The sequence below is a fragment of the Gossypium arboreum genome, chromosome 8 (assembly GCF_025698485.1).
Source record: "Gossypium arboreum isolate Shixiya-1 chromosome 8, ASM2569848v2, whole genome shotgun sequence".
In the NCBI taxonomy this organism is placed as follows: Eukaryota; Viridiplantae; Streptophyta; class Magnoliopsida; order Malvales; family Malvaceae; genus Gossypium; species Gossypium arboreum.
Window position 1 is genome coordinate 95,908,616 of NC_069077.1, and position 9,750 is coordinate 95,918,365.

Here is a 9,750-nt window from a genome sequence, read left to right on the forward strand (position 1 = left end):
ATTTAATTAATTTTAATTTATTCCCCATTTAATTTGGGTTAAATAAATTATTTTTAATTAATTATGGAGAAAGGGTCGATTGAACCAAGACCGGTCGAGCCAAATTGAGTGAACCGAACCAGCCACTAAATGTGCAGCCCAGAACCGTCCATATGCTGACCCAAATCATCATTTTATCTGATTAAATATGCTTGCAAAAAGGCCCTCAAAACACTTCTAAATTGCATTCAAACCCCACCTTAAATTATGGCTTTGTAGATTTGCCCCAAGCTTAAATTAGCAAAGTTGAAACTCTCAACTTTGCCATGTGTGTGGCCGGCCAAGGGAGGTCTCTTTGGATGCTGGAATTTTCTATTTTTAGCAGTAACAATCAGCTATAAAAGCCACCCCTTACTGATCATGCAAAGCATCACTCACTTCACATCATTCTCTTATTCCCTCTCTCACTTTTCTCTCATTTTTTCCATTCCATTCCCTCTTGTTCAAGTGCCGATTTCTTATCTTGGGAAAGGGGCTTCTATTAGCCATTTTAGAGCAGCAATTAGGTGTTCATAAGCCCCCTTGATAGCCAAGGCCAACGAAGAACGAAAAACAAAGAACGGAGTATCTAGTCAAACCACAGAGAAACACCGGATTTACCTTTTGTTCCTTGACTCTTTAATTTTTGTTGTTGTTTTGACGAACATGTTTATGAATATTTAAGCTATTGAAATGGTTATTTTAATCAATTTAGCTTAAATTATGTTTGTGTTGGGTTGATTATATTCTGCCTGCTTGAATTGTTAAAATGATGTTTATGCTGTTATAGGCCTCGGTAAATTGCTTGGTTAAGTAAAATCATGCCTAAGATATTCTTGCGTTACGACTATGAGCTAACTAATGAATTAATTATTTAAACGGATTGAAATTATAATTAATTGACATAGTATTTAATCCCTATCTATTGTTTCGGATAGAGATCCAAGATTTACTTCGCGATTTTGGAAGAAATTGCAAGAAGCTTTGCGTTCAAAGTTACATTTCAGCACCGTATTTCACCCACAAACAGATGGTTAATCTGAATGAGTTATTTAGATACTTGAGGATATGTTGTGTTGTTGCATTGTTGAGTTTGAAGGTAGCTGGGAGAAATGTCTATCGCTGATTGAATTTGCTTACAATAATAGCTCCCAATTGAGTATAAAAATGGCACCGTACAAAGCTTTATACGGTCTTAAATGTAGAACACCGTTGTAATGGATTGAGCTCAGCGAAAATAAGATTCACGGGGTTGATCTGATCAGAGAGACTGAAGAAAAAGTGAAGGTAATTCGTGATAGTTTAAAAGTAGCTTTGGATCGATAGAAATCATATACAGACTTGAAACAAAAAGATATTGAGTTTTAGATCAGGGATAAAGTGTTTTTGAAAGTGTCGTCGTGGAAAAAGATATTTCAGTTTGGTCAGAAAGGGAAATTGAGTCCGCAATTCATCAAACCATATGAGATTACTAAGCTAGTTGGGCCAGTGGCATATTGGCTGTTTTTACGTATCAATGCTACGAAGATATCGATCAGACCCTTCGCATGTTATTCCTCCAACTGAAGTTGAGATACAGTCAGGTTTATCATATAGTGAAGAACCGATTCAAAATTTAGCTCGTGAGATCAAAGAACTGAGAAATAAGAGAATTGCATTGGTGAATGTATTATGGCATCGACATGGCGTTGAAGAAGCTACATAAGAACTCAATGATGCTATGAGAAAACAATTCCCAAACCAATTCACTGGTAAGATTTTCGGGGACGAAAATCCCTAAAGGGGGAGAGTTGTAACAGCTCGTTTTTGGTCAAATCAGAACAATTGTTTTGGAACCACAAATTCGATGTTGAAAAATTATTTTAATATTATTTTCGGTATTTACAGCATGTTATTTGATATGTGTGAAAATTTTGTAAGCTAATTTTATCGATTGGTTGGTTAATTTGTAAAAAAAGACTAAATCGCGTAAAATGCAAGAGTTGCATTCTACTTGTTAAAGGTATTTAATTGCAATGATTTATTAAATTAAACATCCTTATGATGATATTAGATTGGTAATGTTAATGGACAATTATGGTGTAACATCCTGATTTTGGGTCTAGTCAGAATAGTGGTTTCAAGACCACAAATTTGAAGTAGAGATAATTATTTGATGATTATTTTGAGGTCTATGGTATGATTGCATGATTGTATGAAAATTTCTTGAAGAAATTTTATGCATATAGTGTTCAATTTGATATTTAGGACTAAATTGAATAAGTTTCAAAATGTGTGTTCTAGAAGCTTTAAGAATGAAATTGCTATGGATTCTTAATTAGAGGTTCTCAAATAGCAATTTTACTAATTTTTTTATTTTATGGACAAAAATGGACATATTTAGGAAAAAATTCAAAGAAAGGTTTTAGGGGCATTTTGGTAATTTGATTAATAAAAGAATAAAAAGGGAAAATAAATTCAAAATTAACCTTGGCTGAATTTTACAAGGAGACCATAGCTAAGGTTTCTGCAACTTTCAAGCTTGATTGTAAGTACATCTTAGCCCTGTTTTTAATGCTCTTTACATTTTTGAAGTCCTCGTAACCCGATTTACCTATTTCTACCCTTATTTTGATGTAGGCTTCATGTTTAAAAATTTACCCATTGTGACATGCATGTATTTTGATGTTTGACGGGAGATATTGTATGTTTAAGGTGTGATAAACAACTTAGATTACTAAGTGATTTTCAGTGAAAAGACATAAAAATGACTTATTTATAAAAGTTGTAAAAATGGGTAGTAGAAATGTGATTTGATGAAAAATGTGGGCTGTTATGAGCATGATTTAGGGTCGGTTAGGCTTGGGTAACAAAGAAAATAAATACATTTCATTTTATGAGCCTAAGGACTAATTTGTAAAAATGTGAAAAGTTAGGGGCAAACTATAATTTTTCCATTATGTGATTTTTGGACAGCATTGAGTAATGTGATAATTAAATAAGTTAAATTTGCTATTATAGATCAAGAAAAATGAAGTTTGAACCTTGATCAGAAGAACAAGGTTATTGACGATTAGGTCTATTTCTTACTATTTTGTACCAAGCTAAGTTTTTGTGTAAATATCGCAATGTTATATTATGTATTTAATACTTAATATTGCATAAATTGTATGATTGTTTCTATGGAAATATTAAACGAAGTTTTGATGATGAGAAAATCCCTGTTGGACCTTAGGAATTGTTTAGGATACAAGTGACATGTCACTAGGAAACCATGTGTTACGTGATCTATGTGAATCCAAGTGCTGGTCATGTATGTCCTACCATTGGCTGGGTAGTCCAGCATATGTTACGGATACCTGATAGCGTGTGTGAGTAGCCCGTGTAGCTACGTCTTGACTGACAGCTTGTGTGAGAAGCCCGTGATTAGCTCGTGTGCGAGCCCTATTTTTATGAGATATGAGGTAGCATTGGCTACATAAGTGGCACTTATGTACAAGAATTTTCGTGTATCCGATAGTATTACAAGTGTTAAACCGGTAATCCGAAGAGTATGTCAATGATGACAAAGTATGTGACTATGTTACGAGTTGGTACAGGTATGTATGTAGAACTCATGAGTATGAATCTTGGTATGTGATGAACCATTGATAAGAATGCTAATGAGTGAGTTATGCCTAAGATAAATGATGATATTTATGTCAACTTATGTTGCATAATTATATGATTAATGTATGATTAATGTTGCTTGTTATCTACATGCAAACTTACTAAACTTTAAAGCTTACTCCCCCTTTTCTTTCCATTCCTTATAGTGTCGCCAAGCTAGCTTGGGGATCGAGAGACATCGGAGCTCGATTCACACTATCGAACGATTGTTTTGGGTATACTTGGTTTCAATATTTTGAGTATGGCATGTATAAGGAGTTAGTCATTTTGTTATGTGTCATATTGGTTTAGCCAAATGTGTTGGAATTGTAATGGTTAATAATTCATTTTGTATACGGCCATTGGAAGTTGGCTAATATTAATCTTATTGGTCATTGGTATGTTTATGTGATGATGCTTATCACGAACCGAGCCCCTAGCAACCCCGATCCATCTAAGGCTGGAAATTACCTGAAAGGTTAATAAACGGGGTGAGTTTACGAAAACTCAGTGTGAAATCCCTACTATAAAAAGGAACAGTCATCTAAAAGAATTAAAAGTCTAGCCCAAATTTTACTTACAATTTCAATACCAATCGGTCTTAGCCCATTACAACAGACAAGCATCAGATGGACCTTAGCCCATTACAAAATAAGAAACATTATCGAATTGGAACCAAAATAAGAATCGAATCGTAATCGATATGTAATCGAATCGTAATCAATATTAGTAATGTAATTGAATCAAAATCGTAATTAGGTGACGTAATCGTAATCGTAATCGAATGTAATCGAATCGTAATCAATATTAGTAATGTAATCGTAATCGTAATCGTAATTAGGTGACGTAATCGTAATCGAATGTAATCGTAATCGTAATCGATATAGTAATGTAATCGTAATCGAATGTGAATGCAATCCCAACCCAATCCAGCCGTATACACCCCCATACCAACCTTACACCATGTGGGGAGACAACTCGACCCACCCATCCGCTACACACTACAGAATTTGCAGCATGGCTGCCAGAATAGATATCGTGACAGAGTCACCAGATATGAATATTGTGGCAGAGCCACCAGAATCAGATAATATGGCAAACCCACCTAACAGAATACGTGGCACAAAGCCATAGATAACTGTAATAACTTCGGCACATAACCATCGATGACGGTAATATAATCGGCGCACGACCTTCGGTAAATATGATCGACCACGTAGTCGTCAACAAATATGTTAGGCACATAGCTACTGTAAATCGTTTGGCACGAAGCCATAGTCAAGATGGCACAAAGCCATATTTAGGTTGGCACAGAGCCATTAATATCCGGTCTATAATCGCACGAAGCCCACAACACGACACACACCTTCTAGTGGCGTGATCGGCACTTAGCCATCGATCGGTCAATGATATTGTGACAGAGTCACCAACATGAATATTGTGGCGAGCCACCGGAAGCAGATATTTGTGGCATAGCCACCGAACGCTTCCTCCGTACAAAATCCCAACCCATGCAACATGTCATGTATGCGTAATGTCATGCCCTTATTTGAATCAAACAATCACAGTCAAGTCATTCATATCACCAACATATATTTACAATCAAATTCACAAACACACAAATCCAAGTCACCACTTGCCCACAAGGGCAAAACAGTCATTTAACACCCTAGGGGCAAAATGGTAATTTTACCCCACAAGGGTATCTCGGTAATTCTACCCTACAGGGGTATTTCGGTATTTCTATCCTACAAGGGTATTTCAATAATTCTACCCTACAGGGGTATTTTGGTAATTCTATCCTATAAGGGTATTTCAGTAATTCTACCCTATAGGGGTATTTCGAAAATTCTACCCTACAGGGGTATTTTGGTAATTCTATCCTATAAGGGTATTTCAGTAATTCTACCCTATAGGGGTATTTCGGAAATTCTACCCTACAGGGGTATTTCAGTAATTTCACAATCAAGGGTAAAACAGTAATTTTAAAAACCGAGGGTAAAACGGTAATTCTGTAAATCGAGGGTAAAACGATAATTCTGTAAACTGAGAGTAAAACGGTAATTCTGTAAATCGAGGGTAAAACGGTAATTTTAAAAATCGAGGGCATTTTAGTAATTGGTAAACTAAAGTATTCTAAACATGGATAACAATACGAATGGGCCTAAAGCCTATTCTCGGCCCAAATGGGCCCACACGCTCGTGTGGCCCTTTTAGCCCAAACCTAGCCACAGATATGCGATTCACCTAGCCTAGTCCAATATTTACTACACAATCAAACAACTTATCCAATTGGGCCCGTAGGCCCATTGGGCCCACATGGCCCCTTTCGGCCCATCGTGGCCCGAAGTAGCCATCCAACAACAAGAGTAGTGATAAATACACACCTGATTGGAGACTGGAGTTAATCCACGCTCCGAGCACTCTTAGCCGACGCCCAACCCAAACGAGCACGCCATAAAGCGAAAGGATCACCAAGAAAGGTACTTTTACTCTCCTCATGGTTCTCTCTATTTAAAGACGACTTCCCATCCACTCTTATGTTAGCTTCCGATGTGGGATCCTCCAACATCGAGTTTAAATTCAACACCAACTCTTGCCGCCCTTGTTAGCAAAATAAATGCTCTTTGCTTGCTATGGGATTCGAACCCATGCCTCCCCTAAATGCTCCACACGCCACTTGCCACTAAGCCATAAGGTTTTTCTTGTGTCACAATTTCTCCAACAATATTCTTAAGGCCTACCTACTACACCCAGGGTTTGATTCACCTTAAACCAAATTTTTTGCTAGAGTCCAGGTTTAAACCCAAGACTTCTCCAACACTTCTCAACACACTTAACCACTAAAACAAGCCATCATTAACGAAATTTGCATGCACAACAGAATATTATAAGCTGCCTTCAGCCGCTCCCATGCTCAAGGCCCAAAACTTCTAGGCTGAAATTCAGGGTGTTACAGTCCCTCCTCTTTCGACTGACTTACAAATGCCAAATAGGCCTCACAACCTTTCCGATTCTCGGCTCTTAATGCCGACACCACATTGGACAAATAATCCCTTCACTCACCTATCACCATAACCTCCTCATCCTTTGTGGTCCTTAACACCATTCGCTTAGCAAAGACAATCCGTGGTCGCCTTTATGCTTAACAAGCCAGTCCATTCCCAAAATGAGATCAAACTCTCCAAACGGTAACTCCATCAGATTTCCAGGGAAAACCTTGTGTGACACCCCGAATGTGACCCTAGTCGGAGAGTGGTTTCGGGACCACGAAACCGAGTCACAAGAATAATTAAGTGTTATATTCCGTACTTATTGTATGTGGAATTGGTATGCGTAAATATTTCGTGTCTCGATTTTTATTAATTAGGTGCTAAATTATAAGAAAGGACTTAGTAGTGAACTTTGAAAGTACGATAGGGAAATAGGTGATGACTAATTAAAACATGCATACAAAATAATGGACTTGCATGTCAAATTCCCCCTTTCTACAAGTAATGGCCGCCATGACAAAGAATATGGGTCAAACATGTCATGAAACATGTTTTGTTGGGCATTAGGGAGAAATAGTAAACAAATAAGCATGGGTAAGAAAAGAATGAAAAAAAAAATGTGTGTGAGAGAGTGGCATACCCCATTGCCGTGAGTTGTAGAGAAGGAAAGAAAAAAATTTTTGTTCATCCTTTCTTTGAGCCAAAACTAAGGAAGAAGGAGGATTTTTGCTTCATGCTTGGTTTGGAAGAGATCTAGAAGGAGATTTGGCTAAGTTTGCATCAAGATTAAGGTATGTATGAGGTTGTGTTGGGAGTTTCATGCATGTTTTGGTTGCTAACTTGATGTGCATGTTAGCCATGGCTCAAATCTTTGGTATGCCATGGAAATGGTATTTGGCCAAAGTTGTTATAGTGATAAAGCCATTGCATGCTAAGTGTGAAGCTTGATGATGATGCATGCAATGATGGATTTTCTACTCATGAGTAAGATTTTGAGTTTTCTCTTTGTTTTATCATGATTAAAGTTGAAAAGGAGCATGATTGTCATACTTGGCCATGATGCATTCTTGAGCACGATTCATGCTTCTTGCATGTTAGTTAAAAGTTTGTGTTTTGGATGGCTATGGACACTTTGAAAATTCGCCATGCTCATATATGCATATATATGATTGCCCATTTTGTTTGGTTATGAACTAAGTGATGAATATATTGATTTAAAGAAGAAAATGTGGAAGAATGCTTGTGAAATTGCAAGCACAATTCGCCTAGCACACATATAAGTGCTTGATGCTATATTATAAGTTTTGGGCCACAATGTGCAAGCATTAATTAGTAGATTGCATGCTGTTTTTGTGAGGTATTAAGTGCAAATTTTGACCTCAACATGTACATGAATATTCGCCTTGGGTAGCCATTGAAGGCCTTAGCATTTCCTTGATGTTTAAACAAATTGTATTGAATTGCTTGATGTAGTATAAAATGTGCATGACCATTGTGTATTCAAGCTAAAGAGTGGCCATATGACCATCTAAAATCCTTGTCATATTCGCCATAAGCAAGCACAATGAGGTTTTAATAAATTGAATTTGTTTGAATTAGCTCAAGAGCCAAGAGGGCCACAATTGGACAAGGGAAGGAAAAGGTGATCGAATAGCCGAAAAAGCCGCTCGACAACATCCGAGGTAAGTCCTCAAGAAGTGACCTTACTTGAATTATGTGAGATGAAATATGGATGTGTATGATTATTGATTATGTGTGTATGAGTATTTGAATTCCACCCGGCTAAGTCCCAAGGCTAATATGCTAATGATATTAATTGTGTTTGAGCCTTAGTAACGAAAATGAAATATGTATGTCCAATGATTATTGATGTATGTGTGCATGAGAAATTGAATGATATCGGCTAAGCCCAAGACAATTATGCTGAAATTATATCCGGTTAAGACCAAGGCAATTGTGCTAGTGGTTATATCCGGGCTAAGGCCCAAGGCATTCGTATGAAGTTATTCTATCCGGCTAAGACCAAGGCATTTGTGCACGTGATTATATCCGGTTATATTCAAGAATCTTGGGCTGGAGGTGAGTGTTGGTTGCTGAAATGAATTTAATTAGTACACTCGGACAGCCCAAAGGATAAGGTACGTTATATGTGCATTGGAAAGTCGACGTGTTTGAGCAACATTCGCTCAATCGACTAATGAATTTCAGTTATTGAATTGATTGATGCTTTGCGAACTTATACAATGATGAAGTATGAAGTAAGAATGTGTATTAATGAAATGATGCATTTGGCTATGTGAATGTATTGCTGTAAATTATAGTTCATTATATTCCTTGAGACTTACTAAGCATAAAAATGCTTACCCCGTTGCTTTGGCTCTTAGTTTTCTAGATTTCGCCGAGGCAATCGGATTTGGGATCGTTGAAGTCAAGTCATCCACACTATCAAGCCTCCATTTTGGTATAAATTTTGGTTGAACTTGAGATGGCATGTATAGGACTACCTCTTGTTTGTTAAATACGTTGTAATGTAGGTTTGTATGGCCATGCGAAAATGGCTCGAAAAGGGAGCATGAACTTAGACTTATTGTGGGTTGTATGTATATATATTTGGGGTCATGATGTGGCTATGGTTTGGAAATGGGAATGTTGGTCATATGATCAGCCATTGGCATGGTTAAAATGATCATATATGAACCTATGTATGGCAAGATTAGTTGAATCATGGAGACTACCAAATAGGTAAGTCCTACCTTAAAACAGATGCTGCCAGCTGCAGTGGCGTGAATGTGAAAAATCACCATAATTCATAGGAATGGAATCAAATAGTGAATAAGCTATGTAAATGAACCTTGATGAGTCTATTTTCATATGGAAGAAACGAAACGGTCATAGGAGTTACAGGTTAAGAGATATTAAAGCTATTGTGAGACAGGGCCAGAATGGTTTCTGGGTTCCCTGTCGCAACTTTAAAAATTCACTATAAATTATCCAAAATAATTAGGAGATATACCTTATATGTACAGATTCCATTTTGAGTCTAGTTTCATTAGAAACAAACGACACCAGCATTAAAGCCCTGTGCAGAGAGATATTCAAGTTATACCGCGCG